An 18,435-nucleotide genomic window follows, 5' to 3' on the forward strand; every position below is an offset into this window, starting at 1 on the left:
GACACATGACTCATACAGTTAGAAGTGTTTCAGCCAAGCCTCCTCTGGTTGCAAGGGACAGAAAGATAACCCAAATTAGCTTAAGCAAAGAGTAATTCTACTGGCTCACAGATGTGGGAAGACTAGTGGTTGAGTTGTCTCCACTTATGTCATGATCCAAGGCCTTATAAAACATTGTTAGATTTTTCTCTTTCTCTTGCCATCTCTCAGTTCTGTGCATTGGCTTCAATCTGTAATTTCTTCCAGTTTTCAAAGGTGTTCAAAGTAGCCACATAGCATCTCTAGCCTGTTTTGTCCTTGCAGGTCTCAATCCCCAGGGAAGAGGAACTTTTCTTTCCCAGGATCCAAAAATCACATCTCAGGGAAGACTATGATTGGCTCACTTTGGTCATGTGCTCACACATATGGTGAGAGCAGAGCACAAGGATGGGGGTGGTTGCTGAGACAGGCAGTCTCACTATGACCACGTGGAAGGAAAGGGATGATTCTCTAGAGGAAAAGCCAAGAGTTCATATCATATTATAAAAGGATACTGTTTAGGGAAAAACAATTATATCATTTATATAACTTATTTGGCAAATGATTACTGCTCATGCTAGCACAAGCAATGTATTATAATTTTTATCAAAGTTTTTTTCTTTCAGCTGAAGTGAACATTCTTCTCCACAAATGTGTTTATCTTATTAACTTCATACCAGATAATTTAGCTACAGACAATAATAAATAAAAATGTTCTTAAGCACTTACTATGTGTCAAGCACTAGTATAAGCACATAAAATACCATAACCCATTTAATCTTCATGCAAACCATGTGAGATAGGAACTCTTACTATGTCCATTTTACAGTTGAGTAAACTGAGGCTGGGAAAGTTAAGTAACTTTCCCCAACCACACGCCTAGTAATTAGAAGAGCTCAGATCAAACCTGGACAGTCTGGCTGCAGAGCTTATACTCTTAAGTATCTAATGACAACAGGAAATTTCAACTCAGCATGTGTCACAGTGCCACAGATGACAACTGAGTAAAGTCCATGTTACTTGTAACACACATGATGCTCTTTATTCTGAAATAAATTTAATTCATCAAAGATTAAGATGTCTCTGTGCAGTTAGCATTGTGGTAGGTGTCTTAGGGGTTAGCTGGGTCATATGCAACACTGGAAGACCTGGTCCTCTCCTTTAAGGAATCTGTAATTCTATTTCAGGAGGTAAAACATACAAATGGGAAACAAACAAATAATAGAAATCAAACCACCCAGGAGCCCTATTCATACGTGCTGGGGAACAGGGACTGAAGTCATGCCTGGGGCTGACTGGGCTTAGCTAGGGAAGCTTTGTGAGAAGATGAGTTTTAAGTTGGGCTGTAAGGGAGGAAACACTCATGGATTAGCAAAAACTCAAGGGAAGACTTTAATAACGATAAACGATAGGCATGAAGGCCGATGTTTGTGTGTGCGACCACATCCCAGGCGATCTACTAACCCCGTCATATGATCTCTCATATAGTCCTGTTGCATGCTAGCCCTGTGAGGTAGGTATTACCACTACCCTCATTTTAAAATGCGAGGAAAGTGAGTCACAGAGAAGGTTGGGAAATGTATTCAAGTTCACACAGCTACTAAGTAGAACTGGGATTCATGCTGAAGTTGGCGCACTCCAGAACCCAAATTCCCAACCACTATGCGATTAGATCTATCCTATTAAAAAAATCCCACTTAAAAAATGTTGAACTTTATCATGTACCAATACACTGGTAGGGCTGACAAAGCATTCACTGGATTCTAGATTGTGGGAGGATACCCTGAGGGATCCCAGTGCACGTGTGGATGTGCTGGGTTCCATCCCCTTCACGCGGGTGGCTTTACAGTTGACCTGGTGAGAGGTATTTACAGACATAAGGAGCTCAGAGAGCGTGACACCAGGAAATGCCCAGGCTCCGTTTCGCCCAAGGCGGATCATTACAGAGTTTCCACAGGTGTCTTTCCTGGGGCCATACATTATCAAGGCTCTGCTAAGATAGTAAATGTTCTACTATAAAGTATCAGTCTAACCTTAAATGAGTGAAACGGCAAGGCAAAATTATTCACCGGGTTTGCTCACATCAGCATAATCTGAGTGAACCATCCCCAAGGACAAGCCAAAATGAGCAGGAGAGGCATGCGGATGAAATATAATCAGAGGCAGGGGAAAAGACACGAGAAATCATCGAAACCTGCTGAAGGACATTTTCTGACCAACTTTCCATCATCCTTTTTGCTACAGTGTCCACAGGCACACCCCAAGTCCCTAAGGCCTTGAGGCTGACAAGGAAGAAACGGGATGTGTGTGTGTTCATTTTGTGTACATGTGTGTGTACGTGTGTTTAAATTCATGGCTAGAAACTCTGTTGTGTGTGTTAAATGGCTGAAAAATTAGGAAAGTGCCAGGCTCTGCTTTAACTGGATTTTCTAAAGCATAAATAAAAGTTAGCGAAGGGTGATACATTCTTTGATCCATGTCTTCCTTCAGAGAATGCACAGCTGGTCCAGAGTCACTCTCTTTCCTAATTAAGGGACCTTATTCCACTCACACTCAGAGCTGCTGCCTGTGTGCTGGTCTGGAAGCTGACATCAAACCCACGTAGCCAGAAATGCCTTTAGAGTTGGAGCGGGCCCAGAACACTGGACCCCCAGAATGTTATGGAAACTATATGGAAACAGATGATGACATAACGGACAGCAGAGAAACACGATGCCCAGCTCTCGTCTGGAGAAATGATCCTTAGAAAAATGGCTTCAGCTGAGACTTGGAAATACACCCAAGGGGTTAACCTTAGGAGGCTTAATGAAGGTAACCCCCCGATAGATTCTGAAGGCCAGCCTTTGTTGTGGTGGCAGGTGAGGTAGCAGTGAGTTTGCCCAGGCTGGGAGTAGAGAGAAACCATCCTATAGATCCTACCTCTGTTGTCCATTTTCCTCACCAGGACTAGGACTATGGAGAGGGCAGACTAGGTACTTAGGGGGAAAAATTTAAGGAGATATTCACTCTCTGGTACTTGCAGTACTACAGCCAAAGGAGTTTGCCAAATGTGCACATGTACGTGGCCCAAAGATGGAGTCCAAAGGCCTTCACAAGGCTTCCAGCAATGCTTCCCCCACTTTCATGTGCCTGCAAACCATCTGGGGAGCTCTCAAACATCAGATTCAGATTCTAGGTATTGTAGGTCATAGGTGGGTCCTGAGGTTCTGCATTTCTAACAAACTCCCAGGTGATGCTGGGGCTAGTGGTCTGGGGACCATACTTAGAACAGTGAGGGTTTAGGTGCCAGTAAAATAAGGCCATGAGCCATATCTGTCCCGCCACCTGTTCTTATAAATAGAGTTTCATTGCAACACATTCATTTATGTATTGTCTGCAGGCATTTTTCTGGATACAGCGGAAGAGTTGACTAGTTTTGACAAAGATTGTATGGACCGCAAAGCCTAAAATATTTACTATCTGCTCTTTACAGAAAAGTTTGGTGATCCCCGATTTATGGAATCTGTTTTTGTTTCTCATCACTCACATTTCAGCCAAATGCCACAGGCTTAAAGTTCTGGGGCTTTGCAAATGATGTTAGCTCTCCCTTGATGTTCTATCCCTCCTCTTTGTTACCTCTTACCTTGTTGTCTGATCTCAGCTTAGATGTCATTTCTTCCATGATGCCTTCCTTGACCTTCCCAAACTGAGCTAGGTGACTCTCACAGCATGCAGAGAGACTGGAACTTCCCATTGGAACACTAATTACCTTGAACTGTAATTGCCTATTTCAGCATCTGGATCTCCCATTAGATCATAGACTTTTTAAAACATTTATTTTATTGAAGTATATTTGATTTACAATGTTGTGTTAACTTCTACTGTATGGCAAAGTGATTTAATTTCATACATATGTATATTCTATTTCATATTCTTTTTTCCATTGTGGGTTATCACAGGATACTGAATATAGTTCCCTGTGCTATACAGTAGGACCTTATTGTTTATCCATCCTGTATGTAATAGTTTGCATCTGCTAACCCCAAACTCCCAGTCCATCCCCCACTTCCCCTACCCTTGGTAACCACAAGTCTGTTCTGACTTCTTAAGGGTCGGGACTATATCTGTTAATTATTGAATTCTAAGCACGAGGCACATAATATTCAGTTTTAAATTGATAATTTTATGACAACTTTGGACAGCTTTCTTATTTTTAAGCACCCGGAATGGAGAGAGGTCTTGCCATTACAGAGAAATTCAACCCAATCTACTTCCCAGTACTGGTCTTCTTGAAGAGGATGAAACGCTCGGTGGTCGTCCGCCCCAGTGAGAGCAATGCCACCACACCCACCCAACACCACACACGCACATATACACAGCAGTTCTCAGCTCTGATTCCTGGGTTGGGCAGAGGACCTACATATCTTTTGAGATTAAAATATTTGAGGATTTAAGAATCGATCTAGTTTTCCTGGAATCTTCTGTACTCAGACTCTTAAGAGCGGCGGTAAAGGTTTTAGTGTGGCGGAGAGCGAAACTTTTGCTTATTACGATTCTTGAATTGTGTTTGTCCCTGCTCTCTTTGAACAGGGAGAATGGAAATCCAGTTCAATGGGTCATTTCAAGAAAGTAATCGGCCATTAGGTCAATTGCCTCTTTCAAGAGGCCAAGCAGTGGTTTTTCAAAGCTCATTTCTACCCAGCAGGGCTAGTGGAATCTTGGGTGGAGAGTCGGAGCCTGCACAGAGGGTCGCTGTGGGCCAGCCTGGGGTCTGGCCACTGAAGACGGGCCCCTGCCGTTCCCTCAGATTCTTCCTGAATGCATGGTCTGTGCTTCCAAGGTGGCCCTTCTGTAGTAGGAAGGAGGCGTCCAGTGGCAAGGCTTAAACACATTAAGCCAACCATTGATTGAAGTTTGGTAAGATTATCTGCGTGAGATGTTCTGAGTTAACCAGATGCACCTCAAGCCACCCATTCTTTAATTCTTCCTGGAGATGTTCAAATCATCACTCCTATGTTTGCACGCCAAGAGGCATGTATCTCTTTTCCTCACATTCTTTATTTCTGCCCATTTCTGGTCAGTCCCACCAGGCCCCGTTCCCTCAAGTTCATAGTTAACTCTCAGAATCTACGTATGTCCAGTGCCACTGCCTTTTCGTTATCACAGATGAGTACTTATGACTTTTTAATATCATAGGCATTTCCTCTACAATATTTCTCATTCTCTTTTGGAAGCGAGAAAAAAAGCTCCTTAGGAGAAATTATGTAACTCTAGAAACAACAGCCAGCATTTGAGACATTCTGTGACAGTGAAAAGCCACATTCCAGATGTTGGGTTTTGATTCTCCAAAGCAATGTGTGCAAAGAAGGGAGGGCTTGCAGTGGGATCAGGAATTCATTAGAGATTTACTGACTTCCCTCCCTGGGCAGTTAAGAGTCCAAGGCAGGCAGCTGAGAAGGTCTTTGAGGGACAGGTCAAAATGGGCAGCGCCTTTAGCTCTATCTGCTGAGCAAGGAACCATTCTCCAACTTTCAGACGCCTGGACTATTTTCCCTCCTGATGCTCTCTATAAATGCTCACCAATAACCATCCGAGGTAGGACAAACAGGACTGGGTCCTTGGAGAAGGTCATTTATTTATCTGTTTATTTTCCTTTGTGCAGTCTGAATATGTCGAATGAGTGACTTCTGAATTTTTTGAAGTTTGACCTTTTTTTCCCCTCCCCTTAAAAAATATGAAGTAGTTGCTTATTTCTCTGTTTTGATTTTGTCATAGTTGGGATTTTTCAGGCCACACACAGACATACTTTTTACTTTTGGCAAGAAGTAAACATCCAAGGCTCGTAAATTACATTCATAAATATTTAGTGTTCTTCGATGTGTTAAGAGGTTTTAAAGGAAGGGAAAGAAAACCAAGCCTGGGTGAAAACAAGCATTTTATCCAGAGGAAAATGAAATCCTTTATCTTATTGTTCGAAGACTTGAAAGCAGTCACCAAGAAACAAAAATGAACTGTTGAAGTGTTCAAAGGCATCATATTCTGCTCCCAACGTAACAGCAAGGAAAATATCTCTTGATTTCAATAAAATTTTGGATTAAGTGTCCCACAATGACAGGGTGGAGAAATAGTTGCATTTAAGAGTCAATGAATCATGGAGAAAAAGAAATTGTGGTTCTGGAACCAATCAGTGATCTAGTATGGAGTTGCTTTGGGGTTAGTTAGTGGGCAGGAGTAGGGGACCTGGCTTCCTTCCCATCTTCCATTTCTTGGGGTAGGGAGCCTGCATTGCCCTCCTGTGTCTGCAGGAGAAAAGACGGGTGCACCCCACATTAAGAAACTTGAAAGCACAACTATTAGTATATATCAGAATGGATGCCAGGTAGGAATGATGCTTGCATGGGGAAAGGAATGCCTCACTTTAGAAGAGTATTCAAGAGTATTTAATCTAGTAAGTTGCTCCATTACATTTAAAGTAGGATTTAATTTCTGAAACATTGATTGCTGCAAAGTTATTTAGGAATCTCTCCATTGCGCAAAGTGAGATATCCTTGTGCTGGCTGACCTCCTCTCAGGTTTATGAAGGTAACAGCACCAACATTAGTTGGTCACTTCCCTGTTCAAACACCTCCAGGACTCCCCACTGTCTCCTGCAAGCTTTCTCAACCTTGGTATTCTTTTTTTTTTTTCTTTTTTGGCCACGCTGTGCGGGCTGCAGGATCTTAGCTCCCCGACCAGGGATCGAACCAGGGCCCACAGCAGTGGAAGCACAGTCTTAACCACTGGATCGCCATGGAATTCCCTCAACCTCAGCATTCTTGATACGGGGATGGATAATCCTTTGTAGTGCGGAGCTACCCTGGGCGTCGTAGGATGCTTAATAGTGTCCCTGGCCTCTACCCACTAGCTGGCACTCTCAGTCATGACAATCGAAAATGGGTCCAGACTTCAACAAATGCTGTTCCCTTGGGGTGGAGGTGCACAAAACTGCTCCCAGCTGAGAGGCATGGATCTATCAAATAAAGGGTATAGGTCTTTGCTTCTCCACCACCAAAGGTTTGGTACCCACCACTCTCACCCTCACCGTGAGGCACATCTGTCTCCTGGTCTCCATGCTACACACTCTGCTCACTATTACCCTTCGTTCCTGTGTCTTCCCCCCTTGAAACATCTTTCTCCTTGCTTGTTCCCCTCGAAATCCTTCCCCGTCTTCAGCTACATCTCCAGCCCCACCTCCTTCAGAGTTCCCAACCCACATGGCTTTCTTCTTCCTAACACAGGTGGGGTTTATTGTCCCCCTTGCTCTTTGGGGGACAACAGATATGGCTAGGGTGACCTGAGAGCAGGAGAATCTTGCTTCTGGGGAGAGCACTGGAGAAGAATCGAGAACCCACAGTAGAAATGACTGCCTGGGGGCAGTCCCGAGAGTTCTTGTTACTCAGAGGGGACCAGACGTTGCTGGGAGAGGACCAGCTTTATTGGGCAAGAGATAATTGATGCAAGAGCCTTTAGACTAGCAGGTAAAGGGTGATTTATCAGTTTCCTAGGGTTGCTGTAACAAGGTACCATAAGTTGGTGGCTCAGAACAACAGAAATTTGTTTTCTGCCAGTTCTATAAGTCTGAAATCAAGGAGCAGGCCCATGCTCCCTTTGAAGGTGCAAGGGAGGTGTTCCAAGCTTCTCTCCGGGCTTCTGGTACCTTAGGCATTCCTTAGCTTGCGGGTGCCTCACCCCACTCCTCTGTCCTAACACGGTGTTCTCCATGTCTTCTCATCATCTTCCTTCTGTGTGTGTCTCCACCGAAGTCCAAATTCACCCTTTTTATAAGGACATCAGTCATATTGGATTAGGGTCCCAACCTAGTGACTTCATTTTAACTTTATTAAACAAGGCAAAGACCTTGTATCCAAATAAGGTCACATTCTGAGACACTGAGGATTGGGACTTCAACATATCTTGTTTTGGAGGGGGACACAATTCAGCCATAACAGGTGGTAAAATTACCTCAAGTTACCACTGAAAGGCATGAGAGCCATTTATATGATGTGATGTAACGGCAGGCTCTTAATACATCTCCTTCCCAAATCCCTTCTGTTAACCCACTGGTATTATTCCTATGGTCTGTCATTTCAGCACAGAAAAAAAAATAATCCCTTCACAAATGTCCCCCTGGGATGTTGGGGTCAGGATATAAATAATCATTAGCTAATATCTTAGTTAAAAGCTGAAGTGAGCAAAAAGATGACTGAGCCAGAAGAAGGGAGAGGAAGAGAAGGAAATCTGCAGGGAGGGGAGGGGAGGGGTCAAAGATCACCTCTGCCGACTCAGCAGTTATCCCTGAGCCTGGACTTGGTGGCAGCAGTGGCATTCCTGGGGGCCAGTTGTGAGAGGTGTGGCAGCAAGAATGAAGGCTCAGGTTCCCGAAAGGCACTCCTGTGCTCCCCAGGACACTCCTGTACTCCTGGCCTTGAAGTCCCGTCCTCTAGCCAATGATTTTGCTGGTCTGAACTACGTAGGCAAACACTCGTCTAATTCTGAGTTTGTTAATTAAACACATATAAAATGCATCTAAATGTTTTCAAATCAATGCACCACAAAAATACCAAAGTTTTGATACTTAAAACTAAACCAAACAAACAGGCATACTGCCTCTTGATGCCTCAGCTGCATATTGCTTCGTGTTTTCAAGCTTTCTCAGCCAACGAGCAGAGCTAAATTTTGCAAATATATTACCAGCCAGTACTATCAGCTTTCCTGAATCTCCTGCTATCGAAAATGCTTTGCCCAGCTCTGGCTACAAATATTCCTGCCATCTTGAGGAGATTTACTGTGTCTCAACACAAGCCTCCAGGATCTCATGTCAAGCCATAGGTCATGGGCAAATGATCCATTTCATTCCGGATTTTCCTAAGTTTTAAAAATTAAACCTTCTCTCTAATATAAAGATTTCTAATTTGAGAGGGTTGGGAAGAGGATAAATAGGATAAACGTTGGTCATTCACTGAAAAACATCTGGAACCTGCAGTCAAAATGTTCTATGCGTGATGTGATTGCTCTACCTACTTTCTTTTTTCTTTTCTTTTGGCCACAGTGTGGCATGTGGAACCTTAGTTCCCCGTCCAGGGATCAAACATGCACCCCTACAGTGGAACTACGGAGTCTTAATGACTGGACGGCCAGGGAAGTCCCTACCTACTTTCTAGAAAATCTATAAATGCACCTTTTGGCTTCACCTATATCTGTACCTACAGAAACTTTCTTTCCTTGAAAGAAGCAGTACCTGGTTTAGACAAGCACCTCATCTATCTGTATTCTGGACAATTTGTTAATAGCTAGGCAGTCTTTGGTTCTGAAGTGATTGTAGGCAGTTGTGAGTACGTGAAATGGAGGATCAGTGGTTCTCCACCCTGGCTGTACAGGAGAAGTACCTGTGGGGCTTTAAAATGGCCTGTGATGGTTAATTTTAATGTGTCAGCCTGACTGAGCCATGGTGCCCAGCTCTTTGGTTAAACATTATTCTGGATGTTTCTGTGAAGGCCTTTATGGATGAGTTTGACATTTACATTGATGGACTTTGAGTAAAGCAGATTGCCCTCCATGATGTGGGTGGGCCTCATCAAATCAGTTGAAGGCCCTAATAGAACAAAAGACTGACCTCCCCCCAAGCAAGAGGAAATTCTGCCAGCAGATGGCCTTTGAACTTCAAATGCAACATTGGCTCTTCCTGGGCCTCCAGCCTGATGGCCCACACTGTAGATATTGCACTTGCTAGTCTTCATAATCACAAGAAGTAGTTCCTTAATCTCTTTATAGATACACATCCTGCTGGTTCAGCTTCTCTGGAGAACACTCATTAATAAAACTCCCACATCTGAGCCCTTTTCCCCAATCATTCTGATGCAGTTGGCCTGCAGAGGGCCAGGGGAGTGTTATTTTAAAAGGATCTCCAGGTGATTCTCAGGTGACCAGCCTTGAGGACTACTGCCAGAGCCACTCTCTTCCCTTCACAGACAAAACAGGCCCTGGTCCAATCACATCACTGTCATTGGAGTCCTGACTCTGCCATTAATTGCCTGAATAACCTTAGGCACATAACTCAAACTTTCTGAGGCTCAGGGTTCTTATCTATAAAGTAGAGAAAATAACACTGGGGTCGTCAGGTTGTGAAGATGATGAGATGTTAAGTGAAATGCGACATGGAAAGGTACAATATTTTCCTTTTTATTAGGTGGGAGTGAATGTGTGTATTGTATGCCTGTTACTTTTGTAATCACCATGTTGAACCAAATACATGGCTCTTTTTTCATCCTCAGGCACTAACCTTTGGCCTCTCTCCCTGACAGATAGCTCAGTGTCTGCATTTTCCCCACTGTGGCTGAGAGCCCTGCATCTGGCCTGGTTTCAGCACAACAGGGAGGGGCCAAGTCAGGATGGGCGGGACCCTCGGTACTCAAGGTTAAGCAACTGTCGTTGACTTGGGGTCTCTCTGCACAGGGGGACGATATGGGGCTTTGGCTGAAGTCATAGGTCACTTTGCATGTGTTGGTGAAACAAATTGAAATACTGTGGTCAAATCGAGCCCGTGGAAGAGACCAGGAGACATATGTGAGCGATTTTCATGGTTAGCCGCGAGACCCACCATTGCCTGGAGTGAGAGGCTTCAGCTCATGCGTTGGTGAAAACGATCCCGCTCCAGCTCTGGAGCGTCGGGTAGCTCGCTGGTGATGGTGCATTGCTTTCTGGTGGCCATGAGCCCCTTCAGGCTGGGAAGCACGCCCCTCGGTGCATTTCATACTGGACATTTGAGAGGGTTATGGGAAACCACTTTCCCCTTACTCCATCATCCTGAGTGAAATGGATTTAGGACATGTAAAAAGCATGCCCTTTAATTGATGGCAACATAAACAAACCTGAGCAGCCTGGACCGAAACTACAAAGAGGAGGGTGATGAAAGAGAAGCGTGGGCGTGGATAATGCAGTTAACATCCCTGCCCCTCATGCGGAGTGAGCCTGGGCAGCATGACTTTGCTGTTTGGGCCATTAGCGACATGCTCCGTTCACATTAAAATTGTAAAAAGAGTTGGCTTTTTTACATCCTGCATTGTAAGAGGGCATTTTTAATAGCTTAAGGAGAGTGCTTCTCTGGAAAGGACTGAAGAATAGGAAACAAGCCTACATTCAGAAAAGCTTATACCAGGTATGCAAATAATATTTCATCCAGGAAAATAAAGCTATTCAATGGCCGCCGGTGGAAACCACTTGCAAGATCATGAAATTCTTGATGGTTTCAGATGTGATCCATTCACTTCATCATATACTTATAGTCTGCCTCTGGGTAAGACTCTGCTAAACTCTGACCAGGTATAAAGATGTGTTCATCTAATGTCAACCTTAAAGGGACTTATATTAAAGTGCTGTACAGGGCAGTGATTAATACAGTACACAAGTCCCACATTTTACTAGTTTACTATGTACAAATTCCTTTAAGACTCTGTTTCCTCATCTGTAAAATGGATTTGATGATGGTGATGAAGATGATGATAATGGTGATGACGTGGTGATAACGAACATGGATTGAGCATTTACCCTGTGCCAGGCTCCCGGTGAACTCAGCTGTAAGAGCTTTTCATGTATTCCTTAATCCTCATAATAATGCAATAAGGTAGGTAGCTATTATCTCCAGTTTTATTTCCTTCATAGGACATAGTGAGGAGTAAATGAGTTAATGGATATAAAGCCCTTAACACAGTGTCTGACAATTGGAAACCTCAGTAAATGTTAGCAACAATTATAATAAATATCACATTTTAATTGGTTGCTAGAAGCCAGTCCCCAAATGGGTATAATAGCTGCTCTAAGAGAGGTGTAAGCAAAATGCTATGAGGGTTGAGAATGGGGAGAGAGTACATCTAGGAACTGGGCCTTCCAGAAAGGACGTGTGGCTTGAAGGCATGCAGGCACAGGCGGCAGGAAGGATGGGACAAGGACGGGGACCAGGGAGCAGGGAAGCGTGGGCATGTTGGGGACAACTGTGACAAGGTCAGTTGCCCAAGGGCGGAGGAAATGTATACGTCAAGACTGAGAATGTGGGTCATATGGGGGAGCACCTCAGATGCCTTCCAAGAGTTCACACTGAATCTGGTAGGCAAGGAGGCCACTGGAGGATCGTAAATGGTGAACGCCACGGTCAACGCTGTTTACTTCTTGAATGCAGTGGCGCTCCAAGAGTTACCCAGGGAACACTTAAAATACTCGCAAAGCCATTGGTCCTGGGATTTAAAATGCACTCGGAGCCAGGACACAGTCCAGAGTGGATGCGAATTTGGCTTTAAGAATGAGGATTAAATCAGACCTAAAAACTCACAGAGGCCGGATTTAGCTGGTCTGGTCCCTGCATCAAGGGCAGTGCCAATACTTTATCTGTTTTTAAAGTGATCTCACCCATCCTGCTCTTGCCTTTTTGTCTGTGTGATGGGGACAAAGGAGCGCCAGCACAGAGCACACACCTGAGACAGAGCCACACTGGGTGACGTTTGTATAAAACTTGCCACTCAATGTTGCAGCGTTTCTTACCCCCTCCTCGTTACTTCTAAATGGGACAAAAAGTGATTCGAGGACAATCAATTCCTCGTGTACTTTTTGTGCGCCGTCAGTGTGCAAGACACAGAGCTGTCAAGCTGTGTCATAGGGCCCGTGTCCTCTAAGAGCTTAGAATCTAGCTGAGAACCTAAGACATGAGCGTAAATAACTCATGACAACTATCATAAAACTAAGATAAAGTGAAAAGGGGATGAGAGCATGTGAGAGAGCGCAGACAGCGTGCTTGGGAGGGGAAGCGGGTGCTGGTGATGATGACAGCTTTTCTTTGGAGAAGGACAACATATATCAACCCCCCTATTTTGTCCTTTATAATTTAGTATGCCATCTACTGTGGGCTGTTTGGTATAGTGTCTTGAAGTCAGAGAGATCTTGGGCTGAATCTTGGCTGCACCTTTTACTGGCTAGGACTCCTCTGGTAAATGTTCTGAGCTTGCTTTTCTAAAAATGGTGTTGATATTGCTTCCCTCACATAATTGTTATTGGGGTACAAAAAGGCAGCAGTTAGGATATGCAGATACTTTTCACTGCAAGTAACAGAAAACCCAACCCAAACTGGCCCAAACAGGGAATTTGCTATCTTGTGAAAGAGGCACTCGAGAGTGGAGTAGCCTCAGGGATGAACTCTCTTGTCAAGTAGCAGGCTCTTCCAATCTCTATTCTGCCATCCACGGTGGGAGCTTTCCCAGACCTACTCCACTCATGTTTGTAGCATGCATGTCAATGGCCACATGTCCTCATCCATTTCCACTTCAGTGGGGCTAACATAGGTCAGTGTCTGCTTCTGAACAAGGAACAATCATCATGGGTTCCTGTGTGAGCTTCTGGAAAGCTGTGTGACCTTTTGGAAGCTGCTTAACCTCTCCGTGTCTGTTTCCTTATCTGTTGTGGACTTCACGAAGGTACCTACCTCATAGAGGTTCTGTTAAAATTTAATAAATGATGGTTACCTTGAATCAGTATTTTTTTTTCAGACCATCTGCAGTTACCTATTGGTAAATTATGAAATAAATTTAAGGGATTGTGACTAGCTTGAAAACCACAAAGAAAAGTGACTAAACAGAACAGTAGTGCATAGAGAATCCCAAAGCGTGTTGCATATGACAAAGGTGAGTGCTGTTTCTTGAAACTTTCGTTTAAATTTTATATGTATTTGTGCATGTATTTCATGAACTTGGTTCATGAAAATAAAAAAGTTGAGAAACAGTAACATGGGCTAATCAGGGTAAATGTTGGAGGCTGGGGCTACTCCTTTAACCAGGGCTTTGGGAGAGAGGAGAAATCAATGTTGGGGAGAAATACGAATTGCAAGCCATTCTATAGGGTTTATCAAGGGCCAGGCATTGGTTTAAATCTTTATGTATATTAACACATGCAACATTCACAGCACCGTATGAGTTAGACTCCTTTATTAACCCATTTTCTAGAAGACAAAACTGTGGTAGAGAGGTTAACTAACTTAGACTGTCACACAGCTAGTACTGGTGGAGCTAGGTTGAGGCCCATGCAGCCTGGTTCCAGAGCCCATGTTTTTACTACACGACATGGGGAGTCAACATTCAACATTCACTCCCTGGGTGTAAGGGCTCAGCGCAATGCCAGGCACAGAGAGCAAGCACTCCATAAATTGTAGCTATCATCGGGACTATTATCTCAGAAAGACCGATTTGCAATCATGAAAAGCCCCTCCTTGATGTTCTCTCCAGCTTGAGGACTTGTAGCAAGTCCATGGAAGGGAAGGAAGCTTTGACTTTGTTCTAAGTCACATGCTTAATAAAGTGGGTACCGTGGTGTCCTCAGAACTTTTAGAGCACAACCGCGTTTTTCAAAGGCTGTGTGTATGTCTGGGATGGCACTGGTCAGGAACAAAGGCAATTTCCTCTAAAACAGGCCACTGCTGTCACCCTGAGGTGTGTTAAGTACTGGTTTCATGACATGACCAGAAATGCACAGGGCTAGCCACTGAGAGCATGTGGCAGATGGCGCGTCAGTTTGAATCTGGTGTTTAGAAGATGCTCTGAGCTCTTCCTGGTGTGTTCGGTAGGGAAACTGGAAGACTGAACAAAGAGACCTCATGTGCCCTGGTGTAGGTAGGAGTGACAAAGAGCCTGACCTTATTTTATACAGGGCCATATCTTGGTGGGGCTAATCTAATATAGCAGAAAAAAAATTTTTTTAAGGAGTCCCAAGAGGACTAATAAAATGGCTTTGAATTTCATTACGTTTGAGATGGAGGCACTAATTCAATTAGCCACAAAATGAGAATTTTCTTACCTCTTCTGTTTGAAGCAGTTCTGAAGATAGACTTGCACCCAAGGAAATGCCTGGGCTGCTTTTGGATCTAATCTTCCTCCTGAAGAAAGACAGTCCTTGTCAAATTGCAGGCCAGCTTCTGAGTCTTTACTTTTCTCCTCTGGAAAATTACTGGGAATGAGAATAACATTGGGAATGAGCATGGACCTTAGTCAGCTCTCTTGTGTTCAGATCTCAGCTCTGCCATTATTATAGGTGTGTAACCTTGAGCAAGTCACTTAATCTTTCTGAGCCTCAGTTTCCTCACCTGTAAAGTGGGGATAATGAAAGTAGCATCATAGTTATAGGACTATTACGAGTATTAACTTAGTTAATGTATAGTAAAGCATTTAGAAGTGTGCCTGGGACACTCTATTGAATTTTTTTTTAATGTTATTTCTTTTTTTAAAAAATAAATTTATTTATTTTATTTATTTTTTGGCTGCATTGGGTCTTTGTTGCTGCACGTGGGCTTTCTCTAGTTGTGGCGAGCAGGGGTCACTCTCCATTGTGGTGCCCAGGCTTCTCATTGCAGTGGCTTCTTCTGTTGTGGAGCACGGGCTCTAGGCACATGGGCTTCAGTAGTTGTGGCACGTAGGCTCAGTAGTTGTGGCTTGCAGACGCTAGAGCACAGGCTCAGTAGTTGTGGCGCACGGGCTTAGCTGCTCTGCAGCACGTGGGATCTTCCTGGACCAGGGCTTGAACCCGTGTCCCCTGCATTGGCAGGAGGATTCTTAAACACTGCGCCACCAGGGAAGCCCCCCTATTGAATGTTTGCTATTATTATTGCTATGTGCAAGGCCCCATGCAGGGAGCTGGAGCTATAGGGGTGATCAGGGCAAGATTTCTGCTCCTCAAGTCTTGGAGTCTGTAGACCTTCACACAGAAGAGAATCAATACACAAGCGGTCAGTGCTCTGACATGGCCAACGGCCTGAGGAAGAAGCAATTGTTTCTGGAAAATAGAGGGCAGGCTTCACAGAGGAGGTGAACTTGGATCTTGACAGATAAATAGGAGGCTGCATGGGCAGGCGAATGGAGGAGACGTGCCAGACTCAGGAATAGCATGTCCAATACCATGTCTTGCAAGGCTACCATGTGTCCAAGGATTGGTGGGCATTTACCAGGGGGTTAAGCCAAGGGTTTATGGGGTGCACTGGTGACGTATGAGGCTGGAAGGTCACTGGGGCAGGCAGTGAACCAGACTGTTCATTTTGGGGAGACAAGATGGTTCCGTTAAATTAGGATTTCTGTGAGCTTTATAGAATTCAATGAAAAGGACTGCAGAGTCCCTTTAATCCCATCTCCAGGTTTTTCCTGGAATTTATCTTTTCCTTCGGTGGTGCATTTCAACTATTTTTCCCAGCGTATTTATTTGTAAAATGGATTTAATTCTGTTCTTGTAAAGCCTTTAGAAAGGTCTGTTAGGGGCACAAAATGCTGAAGAATGATGGTAAAGTTTTAAGAGATTTATTTGACCCTGAGGCCAAATGGCACAGCCTGTGATAAATCTAGCAAATAAATAAACAAATAAATTAATAAACTTACATGCCTTGGAGGAGGCAGCTGTCCAATAGGCAGCTCTGCCGTTGCCACTTACTTTTACAAGAGCACTTGTTAATCCCACATGCTCCGGACAGTTATAAAGGTTTCATTTCCGCCCTAGACCTTGCTTCCCCCCCGGGTGTGTGGAGTGGAGTACTTTATTTGAGACCGGAGTCATGAATGTACTCCCTGCAAGGTGATGACTTCATGTATATTGATATTGCCAGTAGGGGTTTATTTTCTTTCTTGTGAGGCTGTGATCTTTTGAAGTTAGGAACCACGACTTACACAGCTCTTTGCACAGAGCTTTATACGTAGAATGTGTTGGGCAAACATCTGTTACATGAAATGAGGAATGTCCCGCTCACTGTGTATCTCCAGCACTGAGCATCGTGCCAGCACGTGGGAAACACTCAATAAATACCAGTCGGATGAATGAATAAATGAATGAGTGGTGCAGATCACAGTTTTGGCAGGTGTTTCTATCTTCAGCACTCCTCTCCTGCATATCAGAAGCAAGGCGACATTGGAATCTTTTTGGTTACTAGAGTGGCATACTGTCCCTGTTTGAAAAATGCAGTGTCAGAACTTATCCCAATGAGATAAGGTGCTAGACTATAGATGTGGGAGGAGAGATGGATGACCGGAGCAAGAGAGGAGAGAATAAGAAACACAGATGCCAAACATATCTATCTGTCTGTCCATCTGCCTATCATCTATCTAGTCTATCCATCTATCTTTACATACATAAAACTAGCTGTTGAAATTTATTAATCAATGTGGAAGACTTTAAAATATCTATCTATCTATCTATCCATCCATCCATCTATCTAGTTTTCACCTTTCTCCTGGTTCAATTGCTGTTGGACATTTCTACTTGTACTTCCACTCACAGCCTAAACTCTGCCATTTGTCCTCGAGGGCTGAGCAGTTGGTCCATCATTGAAGCTGACCGTCTCCATCTCAGGATCCACCACTTTAGATGAGGTCTCCTCTATCTCAATGATCCTCTCCCACTGTTTAATCAATGTAAGGAATTTTTCCATGGGGTCCGCCACAGACATGTTGCAGGTGATCTGTCTAAACCTACTCTTACCACCAGTTCCTGATCAACAATTTTCAGTGGCTCCTCATTATGCATAGGTTAAAATTCAAATACCTTAGTTTCTTTTCAAGGAACTTTACAACCTGCCCTTAGACCTCTGTCTTACTACTCTATTTATAAGCCCTCTGCGCCAGCCAAGCTTGTACTAACTTACTCTGGAGAAACTGCTGTTTGTCTCCATTTCCCCTCGAGGACCCTCACTGAACACCCTGCTATGTACTGAGCTCTAAGTAAGATTTCATCTGTTTCTTCACCTGTTTACTGGACATGGGAATGCCACCCCTCCTCCTCCCAGCTGAGCTCAATCTTAATCATCCTTTAAGGCCTGTCTCAAATCCTTCTTCCTCCAAGTAACCTGCCTGGACAGTCCCAATCCATGGTTCTTTTTCCCCTATTTGAGCTAATCACTTATGATTTTGTATTGATATATTTTATTTCATTTTTTATTGAAGTATATACTTGATTTACAATGTGTTAATTTCTGCTGTACAGCAAAGTCACTCAGTTATACATATATATACATTCTTTTTTATATTCTTTTCCATTATGCTTTATCCCAGGACATTGAATATAATTCCCTGTGCTATACAGTATTGATATATTTTAAAACGTTTATCTCATCCCCCCAATTCCATTGTAATTGTGTTGTCTGTTCCCATGAGGGAGGAATTCTATCATAGCCTTTCTGTTCGTGTGTGTGTGTGTGTGTGTGTCAGTTGCTTGCTGAAGGCACTCATCAACTTTGGGCTAATTGATGGTGCAAATACTTTCAACATTTTGGACTTCTTATCATTTTCTAAATTTATATCACTTTAACATTCAGAAAAATGTGCCCCAGAGGCACAAATTATTTATCATACTAAAATTTCAATGATCAATGTTAAAGTAAACATTGTTTTAAAC

The sequence above is a fragment of the Aethalodelphis obliquidens genome, unplaced genomic scaffold (genome assembly GCF_003676395.1).
Source record: "Aethalodelphis obliquidens isolate GAN/ISIS:26980383/991018 unplaced genomic scaffold, ASM367639v1 scaffold5, whole genome shotgun sequence".
Classification (NCBI taxonomy): domain Eukaryota; kingdom Metazoa; phylum Chordata; class Mammalia; order Artiodactyla; family Delphinidae; genus Aethalodelphis; species Aethalodelphis obliquidens.